General features: G+C 42.9%; 2 protein-coding genes across 3 annotated transcripts in view; one reads left to right on the top strand and one right to left on the bottom strand.

Annotated features, from left to right (window-relative positions):
* LOC124596001 (cytochrome P450 9e2-like) overlaps window positions 1-4,781 on the bottom strand; it is a 308,825-nt gene extending 304,044 nt beyond the window's left edge. Inside the window, exon 1 of the mRNA XM_047134950.1 lies at window positions 4,672-4,781. The gene's annotated coding sequence lies outside the window, so the exon portion shown is untranslated. The remainder of the gene's footprint in view (window positions 1-4,671) is intronic.
* Window positions 4,782-4,899: 118 nt separating this feature from the next.
* Window positions 4,900-13,581, top strand: part of LOC124596000 (cytochrome P450 9e2-like) — a 44,154-nt gene continuing 35,472 nt past the window's right edge. For both annotated transcript variants that reach the window (XM_047134946.1, XM_047134947.1), the window contains exon 1: window positions 4,900-5,031. The gene's annotated coding sequence lies outside the window, so the exon portion shown is untranslated. The remainder of the gene's footprint in view (window positions 5,032-13,581) is intronic.

Below are 13,581 nucleotides of genomic sequence, written 5' to 3'. Positions count from 1 at the left end.
CTGTTACCCAGTGTATATTTGAAACCATTCTGGAGGGCGTGCTGTGTTTTCAGTTGTTATTCTTGAGGTTCGTAGGCGGGGGTTATCGTGTCAGAATTTCGAAGGGTGACGCATTCGGCACGATAGAGCTCGTTCAACTGAGACAAACAATTTCTTCTTTTCGCTGTTTTGGAAGCTGTCATTTTATCAAAGGCGGCGTATTGTTTTGACAGTCTTACGTTCATCACATCCACACCGTCCATTATGTCTACTTTTTTGAAAGACGCAGGTGGTACGCGTTTTGTTGAACGGTACTTGCAAAGATCCTTTTGGTTTACACAGCTGACATTCTGTTTACGTTCTCGTCTACTGTTTGTGCTTAGTCAATTTGTCACGCTATCAGTTATAATTTTTTTTCAAAAAATGGTTCAAATGGCTCTGAGCACTATGGGACTTAACATCTGAGGTCACCAGTCCCCTAGACTTAGAACTACTTAAAACTAACTAACCTAAGGACATCACACACATCCATGCCCGAGGCAGGATACGAACCTGCGACCGTAGCAGCAGCGCGATTCCGGACTGAAGCACCTAGAACCGCTCGACCACAGCAGCCAGAAATTTCTTTTTTCGTTTAATTTTTCCAACGGCTCCTTTATCGGATAAAAAGCATGTTGTGACACCATTCTTCTAGGTCTACGTCACGTATTTATGAATATACCGTGGTCAACTCACGCGGAATGCACCACGTCCGTGGTACTACTTCTAATCACGGAGGAAAAAAATATTTTCACTTCCAGGGTTCTGTCAGCAAGGTAACAGAGGTGGAGGCGTAGTGTTTGCTGCAGCATGTCTTGCGGTGTGAAGATTCATAATAGTACAGATGGGTTGTTTGATCAAGTCAATACAGCCCTTACTATTACACTGCACACTTTTGAAACAGCGTAGGATGTAGGTAATTTGGTAGGGAAACGGCCAGGCGATTCATTCTACGTCACTCCGAGCTACGATTATTCGTTTTATGACTGTAAACAGATTCGTTCTTGATACGGAGTAATTAATGTCCTGTTATACCTTTGCAGTATAATTCAGGTTTTCTTTTACTACAGTTTTAAAATAGTATATTTAATTAAACTGATTATTTTAAGATAGTATACGCCTCACTTAGAATCATAAACAAAAAATCAATAAATTTAAACGTTCCATAATAGCCTCGAGTATGTGTAAGGGTGTAGCGCTATTAAAGAACTAGCGTGATAACTAAGAACTTGGTAAGCCACTGGAAAAACAAGAGTAAAATCCGACCATTGGATTTCGCTATACTGAGGTACTAGTGATACCAAACGGCACCCAGAAAATTATTTAATGTTATTCAGGTAAAGAGAAATTGAGTGAGTGTAGTGTCATGTTAATTTGTTCTTAGTTCTTGACATTGAGACTATACCATACAGTCACACCTCTCAGACCTAAATTCGCGCTGTCTCTTGATGGACATCTCCTATTGTCGAACCATTACGCGTATAAGTTTTGAGCAGTACTGCAAGCAACGTTGGCGCATCGACTGTCTGCCATGTAAGAACCGGAGATGATGTACACACATGACTGCGAAATAATAATTCAGGTGTATTTTAAGGCAGACGCTGCGATAAGTGGCGAGGTTAATAGAATCGTTATATTTGTGTTGACACTATTCGTGACCTGGCAGACAGTCCGCCCGCCTACGTTCTTTGCAATATAGCTGATCCTGTAGGTCAGTCGGAAATCAGGAGAGACGCACTGAGTGCACTGAGAATTTTAGTCACTCGTAGGAGATTGCTCGACTAGCTTAATAGTTGAGGCGACAGCTTATGGAAAATATGAAATACAAGTTCGAGATCTCAACCTGACACAAATAGGCATGTACCGCATCACTTTGGATGTATACGTGGCCATTGCGTTAAGTGATAATATTCCCCGGACGTTTTATTTCGTGTGAGTTATTTTGGATCGGTCCTGATAATTTGGTTACAGACATGAAGCGAAACGTGTTGCCTGAATCTTAAAGTATTAAATGGCGTTATGTATAAAGCTGATTGTTAATAAAGTGGAAAAAGTAAAATGCGGCTTAGAGTTCTCAATGATTTCAAGGTTATTACAAACGGAATATAAAGCTAGAAGCTATGATGGTATATGGGCAGGATTACAACAGTTTTTGAAACGATTGTAAGGAAACACAATAAAACCTATTTTAGGATGACTAGACAGGGATCGAAGCCCGTTTCTACCGAATACGAGTCCATAGTCCCTATCTCTGTATCTGTGTCAATTATGCTGGAAGATACATTTTTAATGCTGCTATTCAAGCTTTTTAAGTAGAAATTTTAGAAAGGTCACAGAGCAATGGAGGTAACCGAACACAGCACAAAAGGCAGCCATTTAGAACTAAAAAAGTGACTGATTGTTTAAATTCTTTATGTGAATAACCGACCAATATACGGAATGAATATTCCTCATATAGCTAATCGTTTCTTTCCATAGAATGACCACAGCAAGCGCCGAGATTGTACAGAACAACTGTCTTATCTATGTATACTTTTATTAAATTGTTATTGAATTGACACTGTAGCCTGAAGATTATATTTATAACTTTAAACATATTACCTCTTTAAATAATTTAAGTAATCAAAAAATTCTGTGACGGGTAGAGGTATTGAAGATCGTTGTCATGTATCTGAAACACTCACTGTCAGTTAACAGCCACTATGGCCTAAAACAAACACGGAAACAAGAAAAACACGACACATTACCATCCCTAATACGCCCTGGGAAACCGCTGGTTTTTAAAATAGCTTCAGTCATCTCGGAATGGACAAATACAGCGCTTGCAGGGTTTCGACGGAATCTTATGCCTTTCTTCCTGCAAAATAGTGGCAAATCCACTTAGCGATGATGAAGGCGAATAGCGATCTCGCCACAAGGGCTCAATAATATTGAGATCGGTCAACTGTGGAGGGCAGGGAAGATGCAAGAATTCATCCTCGAGTTCGCGAAACAAGACCTGGACGGTGGGAGCTGTGTGAATAGGCGCCCTGGCGTTTTGGAACACAGCACAGCCGTCGGGTACTGAATCATAACTTGGATCTGCTCAGCCAAAATGGCCAGTAATACGACCTTACAGAGTAGCTGTGGGGCCCATGCGATACCACGATGTGGCTGCCCAAATCATCACCGAACACCCGCCATGTTTCACTCCTGGGACGTAACTCGGCCATAATTTGGAAATAGTGTGCAACAACACACATCCGACTGAATCACTTTCTTCCATTCCTACATGGTACAGGTTCTACGGCGTTGGTACTAAGTTTGATGTATGCAGAGTTACCTTCGCATTGTTTTGGTGGTGTGAGGGAACGCGAATGCAGTTCTACAGCTCGCCCGCAGCTCGTGGTCAAGTGACTGGCGCGGCTGCCTCTGGATCAGGGGGTCCCGGGTTCGATTCCCGGCCGGCTTGGGGATCTTCTCTACCTGCGGACTGGGTGTTTATGTTGTCATCATTTCATCATCATCATCATTTCTGACAGTGGCTAGATTGGACTGTGTAAAAACTGGGTCTGTGTACGCCGCTGATGAGTGCACCGTCGAGTACCCACAAACCAAACATCATCATCATCACCTCTACAGCATATCGTCACAATGCTCTTCAATGATCGTCTGTCACTTTCATTTGCTTTGTGACTTCGCGGATGATGTTGCTCCCCTTTCGCTGTATGCCGTATAAATCATCGATATGATGCCTTTCGAAGCACCAGAAACTTCGGCTACCTTGATTACGGAAGCATCCACCACACGAGCACTCAGAATTCACCCTCGTTCGACTTCACTTCGCTCCGGCATAGCGCGCTCGCAACCACACAGATCCCTTCCTGTTCAGACCAGGACTGACGCTTGCAACGTACCGTACCGAGGACACCGAACAGGTGCCGTTCGGGGTCAAACACAGCAGCGCAACCTACTGACTGAACCAGAATCTGCATCTGTGTTTAAGCATCCATTTCTCGCAGTGTTTGCATATTTTGTCCAACCCCTGTATCTCTCACCAACGCGACATAATCGCTTGTACAAACAGTGATCCAATACTGTAAAATGCTTTTTTATTCCAGTCTCTGATCACAATATGAATTCTTTAGACGATGACCGGTTTCAGTCCGTAATGACCATCCTCAGATCTTTTTTACACCATGTCCTAAAGTGATACGGTCATAATGGCCTCGTCAAAAGTAAATATAATCAGCATAGCATCGTCACAGATCTAAAGTAAGGTGTAGTATTGTAACTCAGTTATTGCAATAATCACTGTGTGGACGATGTGGCCTATACTACACCTCATTTTAGATCTGTGACGATGCTATGCTGATTATATTTACTTTTGACGAGGCCATTTTGACCGTATCACTTTAGGACATGGTGTAAAAAAGATCTGAGGATGGTCATTACGGACTGAAACCGGTCATCGTCTAAAGAATTCATATTGTGAACAGAGACTGGAATAAAAAAGCATTCCCTTTATCTCTCACTGACGAAAAGTGCGTACAGTTTATTCCGATACTAGTGTAACACTTTTTGCATTTTAGACGCAGTGAAATACAATTCTGCCATCTGTGAATAAGTGACATAAAATTTACGTTACGATTCTGGATTATTATTTGAACTTACTGCTATCACTGTGGGTGCGGCCAGGCTGCTAGAAATCGGCATGCTGATCGCGGGTGACTAAGAGACGAAAGTTGAGATACAGTTGGCTGTGGTTCCACGCGTCGCTCTGTTGCGTCATGTGGGTCTCCTAGGCCAGACGTGGCCTCGCCGAGACATCAGTCCCTTCCCCTTCCTCCGCTCCCTTCCCCCCTTCCCCCTCCCTTCCTCCCACCGTAGCTGTCCAGTAGCTCGCCTTACTATATCAGAGGACGACCTGTTCCTCCGCTACCAATTGCTTCAGAGGAGCTGCCGAGGTGAGACAACCTGTGACGGCTATTTACGCTCGTACTTCTCACTACACTGTGCATTTCCACGTGGCAGGTGAGAGGGCCTTGACGGCTGTTTAAGTTCATATTTCTCACTGCACTATGCATTTCCATGTATTTCCCTGTCTAGACAGGCAACCACAATTCTTAAGTAATGGTCTGTATCCATATTGTAGAACTTTGTCTTGTGATAGGTACGTTTGGATTGGATGAGTACGTTTTGGTATAACTTTTCAGTTCGGCGGAACTTAGATAGCCTGTGTAGTTACTAGGAAGGTTGACTTAGTACTGACAGCGTTGAGTGGCTGATTGGAAGACGTGTGGCGTCAGTACAACGAGTATTTCAGCAATAGACTGTAACTGAAGTTTCTTGAGAGACTACAGTTTCCGAGGTCAGCCTCAAGGTTTTCTGACACGGGTCGCTTTTGTGTTGATCACCGCGAAGAACATTTTGTCCAGAAGCAAAATAACAAAAAGTATCAAGAGTATGTTGTTTAGCTGCCAGTGGGCATTAACCAGCATTACTGCCTCTCTTGTAAATTAGTTCGTTACGAAAATGTGAAGAGTAGAACATCTTTTTTAAATATCACCCTTTACTTATTATTCTGTAATATACTTTTTCTCCTCAAAGTCGATCCTAAACGTGTCACAGTCTACCGTTTTGGAAACATTTTTTATTAAAAACGTAACAATTAGGTGACTCTGACTCGCCTGTTACATTGCAGGTACCCATGTTTGCTGGATTTCACAGTAAACATGTCGAAATCAAGGAAAACTGACACCCGTCTCTCAGTTCAAGAGAGGGTAGAAATGCTGCTCATCTATGGAGAATGTAATTTAACAGAACAATGATTGCGATAATGTTATCTTATTTACAATACGGATTCATGTAGTACAGTACAGTAACATGTTATAAACGATATGCTGAGTCCCTTCGTTGGTGTACATCGTACTCACACAAATCTTCAGCTGGAAACAGTTGACTGAGCGACCGGCGTGCGTTTTCCTTGTGTTTCCACCTGTTTACTGTCAACTCCAGCTGGGGCACGGGTTGCTTAGATCGGGATATCTGCGCTGTGCGCTAATACAGAAGAGCCAAAGTCAGTTTTGTGTCACGATTTTAATAACCATATGTTTACGTGATACGTTTTTGAACAGGTCTTGAGGAGAAGAAGTGAGTTACAGAACATAAAATGAAGGGCACTATTTAAAAAAGACGTTGCTCATATCTTCTTTGTTAACAAAGCTATAATAAAAGTAATCATGGTAGTTAAACAATGTTTGCTTGATTAATTTTTTTTCTTCTAGACCAAACGTTATCTAGAATGATGAAGCTAAGTAGGACATCACACATGTAGTGGTTATCGGTCTGTTAGTCATCTTTTTTTCCCTCCGGCTTTGTATCGAAATTGTGTTACTCAGATTAACTAATGTTAAGTTGGCAACAATGACCACCATCGTCATGCATAATAAACATTCGTTTGCTCCTGTTTCCGCTGATGTTGTTACCACGGATGGAGCGAGGCCGGAGGGGGTAAAGGGGGGGGGGGGGGTTGTTGATGCAAAATGGCCTGTCGACGTCCAATTACTGATTTCGCTTACGTAAGGTAACGGTGGCCCCACGTATGGCTAATACCAAAACTTGTTTACGCGTGTTTTTCATATTTTTCATTGTTGTGGTAATGTTTACTAATTACGTACGATCGTCGGAGAAAAAGAACTAGGTGATTATCGTCTTTAGATAGATGAACAGTACAATACTTTCATAAAAGACTTCAGTGCCGTTTGCCTCTAGGCGCTCAGTCCGGAACCGCGCGACTGCTACGGTCGCAGGTTCGAATCCTGCCTCGGGCATGGATGTGTGTGATGTCCTTAGGTTAGTTAGGTTTAAGTAGTTCTAAGTTCTAGGGGACTGATGACGACAGATGTTAAGTCCCATAGTGCTCAGAGCCATGTTGCAGTTTGCCTAGTACACAAAGTAAACTAAATACGCGACTGTACACAGTATGTGACATTGTCTGGATGTTCTGCAACTGCTGCGGCCAGCAGTTGGTTAATATCTGGTCCTTTTACTGCACCTCCGTACTACAGAGACGAACTACTCTACGTCTGACGTGAAAGGCGAAATGCCATGCCCGAATATTGCCCTCTATGCGCGGGTTATCTCTGTGAAATATAGTGTCTAAGAACAGAGCTGAACTTCACTGTTTTGAAGAAAAGTAAGTGCAAACGCTGCCGAGGTCATGAGAGTCGTGGAGCTAGCTTGGATTGTACAAGGTCAGGGAAAACTACCGACTGTGGCAACGTTCAAGGAACTTACTTCGTATAAAATTTTAAAGATATTGGAAAAACGCCGGAAACAGTCAGTAAGATCTGCGCGGCTCTTGTCCCCAGTACTAATCAGTCGCCCTTCCATTGACGTACGAGGGCTTTCCGTATTCCGAAGACTGCGCTTTACGTGTTTACCATTCCGGCAATACTGCGCCTATATTTTTCGTCACGAACAATGAATGAATACTGCTAGTTAGTGGACCATGAAGTCCACCTTCCGATATACGGGTTTTCGCCATTCCTATTCTACGGTACACCCAAGGAGAGTAGCTAATGGTCTCTATTTTCAGTGTGAAATTAATGATGAGGATACAAAGAGATTAGGTTGTGACACCAGTGTTTGAAAGTCCTCACAAAAGCAAACGAGACTGCTGGCACTGCTAAGGAATTGTTTATCGAGCGCTGTTAGTGTTCGACTGTTTCCGACCTTGAACTGCGTCCTCGGTACAGAACAAGTTCATTAAAAGGGATTAACTCACTGACAGTGGACGCGCAATTAGCTCCATTGGACGGCGAAAACGGCAGAGGCCTCTCGCAATCTCATGGAAAACGACACAGATCTACGTCGATGAAACTTCTCACAGCACAAGGATATAGTTCGACTCCGATAAAGAGTCGCGTACTATTGCGCCACGATAAATACGAGGAGGTATCCAAAATCTCACGGAATAAATTCATTAAAATTAATATGTCTCACCTATGTCGTAATCGGAACAATCACTTTTGCATCGGGAGCGAATAAAACGATGCCAGTGTTTCTGTAACGTTTGGAATGCAGCCTAGACGTGTTTTTTAGGCTGTTTAGTACTCTCTGTGATTGCACTCGAATCTGCTCCGCTGTACAAAACCTCGCTCCTTCAGCCTGGTTTACGTATTTGGGAAGAGGATGAAATCACATTGAGTTGAGTCTTGCGAGTCAAAAGTTCTCAAGTACTGCAGGCGATCTACGATTGTCAGGGTCAAGTACTCAGTCTTTCGTACGCCATTTATGAGCTTTTTATGACCACCTCACTAACATCAAAACAGTAGATCAACATGAAGGACTTAATGATACTCTTGTCGAGTATTTTTCTTTTGTTGTCGAGAAGGACAACTTTAGTGTGTCTATTGCTGCGTACTTTCATCCCTAGTGACTCAAAGAATGTTAGTATGGTCTTGAAGCAGCAACCTGCAGACTTGCAAACTTTGTTACTTCTGATTGTTTTGAAACATTTATATCACAAACTTCGTCACAGTCTCATTGATGTTCGGCTGTTCTGACAGAATCACGTGCAGCGCAACCTATCCCGCAGGTGTCGTGGAGGTCCTAGATGGTCTCTCTACCACTTCGCAGAAACAGATCCCTCACTTTCTGAACATGTTGTGGAGCAATTGCAGTTGATGTAGGCCGGAATAGGAGTAGACGCTCGCACACCAAATCACACAGCACGTATCCACTTGCCACACTGATTCCACACGTGTGTATGCTCAGACACCTAACGATATTTCAGTCTAAATGTAACTATTTGCTTGCAAAACTCAAATTCCGGGAACCCTAAATTCGGAAACTACCGCCTCCTAATACGAAGAGCTTTGTTTCTTTTGCACCGAAAAGTACATGAAATCATCATATGCAATGTTAGCAGTATATATTGTTACCTTTTTGTAATAATAGTGCAATAGTACTAGTAATAGTAATAACAATAATGATGAATCAGACATCCGACATTTCCCATTGTCGATAATATTGTATTTGCTGTTAGAGCTATTGTTCGCCTGTCACAGCAGTTATAATAATTAATTCGGAAAAAATACACGGCAGATAATAGGTCGGAAACGAATCTTAAGAGAAACTTTATGGTTCAAGGCACATACCTGACGAACAAGCAGGTGGAGCTGGCAGTAAATTAATACGCGTTAGCTGCACAAAATTGCTAAGAGAAAGTAACATGACATTTTACACAGGACACTGATGTATCCCTGTAATCCCGGGTTATATTTCATCGACAATCCTGCGGAACGTTAGAGCTTCATCTGAAGGCGCTCGTCCGAAGAAACTGAAAAGTGTACGAATGAGCAGCGTGACCTGAAATATATACGATTTGTTTCCGTGTTACATATTTGTTTATATGATACAATATGTGTCGTGTCGCCTCCGGACATATAAGCGAATGTTTTCCTTAGTTAGATAGGAAACTAAAACGGACGACAGAGAATCTGGGACGTTTGTGAAGCAGATGTTGAGACCTTTGACCGTGGTCGGTGATACCGGCATCTTTGAACTTCTGCGCAACGGGCTATAACGAAATACAGGAGAGTGTTCAAATAAATTTCTTGTGTGGTAGAGTATACGTGTCACATCATCAATATTGCTGCTTTTTTTTTCAACTTATGGTCGTATGCTGAAAAGAGAAAACACCACAGAAGTTCTTTTGGTATTTTAAGTTCAATTTGGCATGCAGATTATCCTCATTTCTAGTGCCGCGAGAAACAGTTTGTCCTAGAAAGACCTACAATCGTCTGCATGTAACGTTAAAGTCAGTTCAGATTTCCTGCTGTTTTCTCTTTAAACGACTGCTTTTCAGCGGGGTTCCCATCGTAGTACTTTTCTCCGTCTCGTCATTAGAATTTTTTCTCATTCCATCACATCGTTTTTTCATCTATCCCTGCACCCAATCTCCTATAGGCATTTTCCCAATCTCCTATAGGAAATGCATCAAGTGTTATCTCGTATTTTTAATTTCAGTATCGGGATTTATTTTAAATATCTTCCACGGTAGCACAGAGAACGATACGCGACAAAAAGGGTAAAAATTGTAGGAGGAGACAGAGCGTGTAGTAATAAGTAATCGACGGTGTCGCGTGTGAGCGCTACACTGTGATGAAGAGGCAGCTAGGGACCACTGGCAGGAGAGACGATTTTCAGCGGCGGAGGCAGTCACAGCGCAGCAGAGAGGCATTTAATGTAATCTTACATTCGACCATGACACTCGCTAGACATACGATATACTCCGGCAGTTTGACAATTTGCTAGCGGTTTGATCCGTTATTGTAAGATTGCGGAATGTTTTCAGTACTGATGTCAAGCCCTTGACCTCATTGTGTATTCGTGGACGTATGTCCCGTCTATGCAACTAATAGAAGGCAGTTTGTTTGTTGCCATACGCGTTTCGCTTTCTTTATTTGGGAAGCATCTTCAGTGGCCGATTTCCAGTGCTGTTAACTCATGCGTGTGGTCCTGGATATGTGTTCGTTGCTTTTCATGTTCCAGCTGGCCGACTTCAAGTGTAAGTGATACATGCGATGTGACAAGGGTGGGCGAAAGAACGTCAGAAATTGGCCAGCTGGAGCATGAAAACTAACGAATGCATCTCCAGGACCACACGCATGAGTTAACAGCGCCGGAAATCGTCGCTGAAGATGCTTCTCAAATAAAGAAATCGAAACGCGTACGACAATAACCAAACTGCCTTATGTTAGTTGCACAGACGGAACATACCTCCACGAAATTAAAGCAACTAAATAAACACGGAAAACAGAAACGTGTACGTCTCATGCAAGGCGCATAATTAGTTCTAGGGTTTGCGCTTTCCCATTTAGGTTATGGCCTACCGTAGTCTCAAAAACTTAGCATTATCCTCTTCTTGCATTTCATTGTTTGAGTTAACTGTTTTTGTAATTTATGAATTTCTATGAGAAGTACCTGACTTTTACTCTGTTATTCACGCCAAAATTAGTGATAATATGTTTCAGTGGAAGTTATTTTCTTCCCTGGGCATATAAATGTTGCATGACCCGCTCGGCAATAGTCTCTCATGCATCTGTACAGCGTTTCTTGACACTTCAGTTCCCTAAGGCGACTAAAGAAAGACTGCCACCATAGGTTATCGAAACCGCCAGCAATATCCATCAACATCGCTTCAGCATTCGCAAAATCAGTATCTGTCGCTACGGTCGCAGGTTCGAATCCTGCCTCGGCCATGGATGTGTGTGATGTCCTTAGGTTAGTTAGGTTTAACTAGTTCTAAGTTCTAGGGGACTAATGACCACAGCAGTTGAGTCCCATAGTGCTCAGAGCCATTTGAACCATTTTTTTAGTATCTGTCGCTAGTCAGATCGGCTTATTAATTCTGTCTTCACCTGACTTGTCTCTAAACCTGTATTGGTGAGGGCTCAGCTCCTGTAGGAAATGAATGTGCTACACAACGCACCCTTCGTCAAACACCATCAGGTGGCTTCATATTACAGATGTGGAGGTATTATAGACAAAGTTTTAACAGACTGTAAATCGTGGTCTGCAGTCGCATGTGCCCGATAAGTGGATTAAGGATGAAAAAGACCCACCATAGTCTAATGACGAAATTTGCAAAATGCGGAGGAAGCAAGGAGTGTTGCACTCTCGGTTCAAAAGAGAACACAAAAATTACGGCAGGCAAAGGTTACCAGAGATCCGTGCGTCTGTGAAAAAACAATGCTCGAAACATACAAGAAAAGATCCAGCAGAGAACACGAGAAAATTCTGGTCCTATGTAAAACCGGTAAGTGGGTTAAAGGCTTCCATTCAGTCACTTGTTGACCCGTCTATTGTGGCAGTTGAAGATAGGAAAACAGAAGCCGAAGTTTTAAGTCTTGCGTTTAAGAATTCGTTCACGCAGAAGAATCGCACAAACATACCTTCGTTTGCCCACCAAATATACACTCGCAAGGCCTACATAGTAATAAGCATCCTCGTCATAGATAAACAACTCAAAGAGTTGAAATCAGTTAAGTCGTCAGGTCAGGATGAAGTGGTAATTCGATTTTGCAAAGAGTATTCTACAGCATTGGCCCGTTACCTAGGTTGCATTTATCGCGAATCTCTCGCCCAGCGCAATGTCCCAAGCGACTGAAAAAACGTGCAGGTGACTCATACATATAAGAAGGGCAAAAGAGCAGACCCGCAAAAATACAGGCCAATATCCCCAACACAGGTCTACGGCAGAGTCCTTGAACACATTCTCATTTCGAATTTAATAAATTTTCTTGAGACCGGGAAGCTTCTGACAACGAATCAGCACAGTTTTAAAGAAGCATCGCTCATGCCAAACTCAGCTTCTCACATGATATAATGCGAAGTATGGATAAAAGACAACAGGCAGATTCCATATTTCTGGAATTCCAGAAAGCATTTGACACGGTTGCACACTGTAGACTGTTAACGAAGGTACGAGCGTATGGAATACATTCCTAGGTATATCAGGGGCTGGAAGACTTTAGTAATAGAACTCAGCGAGTGTTGATCAGAGAGAAGGGAACCATCAGGGGTGCTGCAGGGAAGTATGAGGGTACTGCTATTATTTTCTGTACACACAAGAAGTCTGGCGGACAGGATGGGCGGCTGTTGAGTGGCTGTAGGAGGATGCAAGACGTACTACACAAAATTTCTATTTGGCGTGATGAATGGCAGCTACATCTAAATGCAGAAAAACGTAAATTAATGCAGAGGAGTAGGAAAAACAAATCATAATGATTGGATACAGCATTAGTGGAGTCCTGTTTGACACATTCACATCGTTTAAATACCTTTGCGTAACGTTGCAAAGCGATATGAAATGGCACTAGCATTTGAGGATTGTGGCAGGGAATGCCAGTAGCCGACTTCGCTTCATTAGGAGAATTTTAGGAAAGTGTTGTTCATCTGTCAAAGAGACCGCATATAGGACGCTAATGCGAACATTCTTGAATAACGCTCGAGTGTCCGGAATCCGTACAACGTCGTATTAAGAAAAGGCATCGAAGCAGTTCAGAGGCTTCCTGCTACGTTTGTTACTGGTAGGTTCAAACAACACGTAAGGTTTACGGAGATGCTTGAGGAACTCAAACGGGGATCCCTGAAGGGAAGGCGACGTTGTTTTCGAGGAACGCTATTGACGAAATTTAGAGAACCAACATTTGAAGCCTAGAGCAGAATGCTTCTGCCACCGTCAACATACATTTCGCATAATGACCACGAAGATACCGGATATTAGGGCTCATTCGGAGACTTGTAGACAGTCGTTTTTCCCTCGCTCTGTTTGTGAGTGGGCCGCGCGGGATTAGCCGAGCAGTCTAAGGCGCTGCAGTCATGGGCTGTGCGGCTGGTCCCGGCGGAAGTTTGAGTCCTCCCTCGGGCATGGGTGTGTGTGTGTTTGTCCTTAGGATAATTTAGGTTAAGTAGTGTGTAAGCTTAGGGACTGATGACCTTAGTAGTTAAGTCCCACAAGATTTCACACACTTGTTTTTGTGAGTGGAACAGGAAAGGAAATGACGAGTAGTG

The sequence above is a fragment of the Schistocerca americana genome, chromosome 2, assembly GCF_021461395.2.
Source record: "Schistocerca americana isolate TAMUIC-IGC-003095 chromosome 2, iqSchAmer2.1, whole genome shotgun sequence".
In the NCBI taxonomy this organism is placed as follows: domain Eukaryota; kingdom Metazoa; phylum Arthropoda; class Insecta; order Orthoptera; family Acrididae; genus Schistocerca; species Schistocerca americana.
This window is presented reverse-complemented; position numbering and strand designations above follow the sequence as displayed.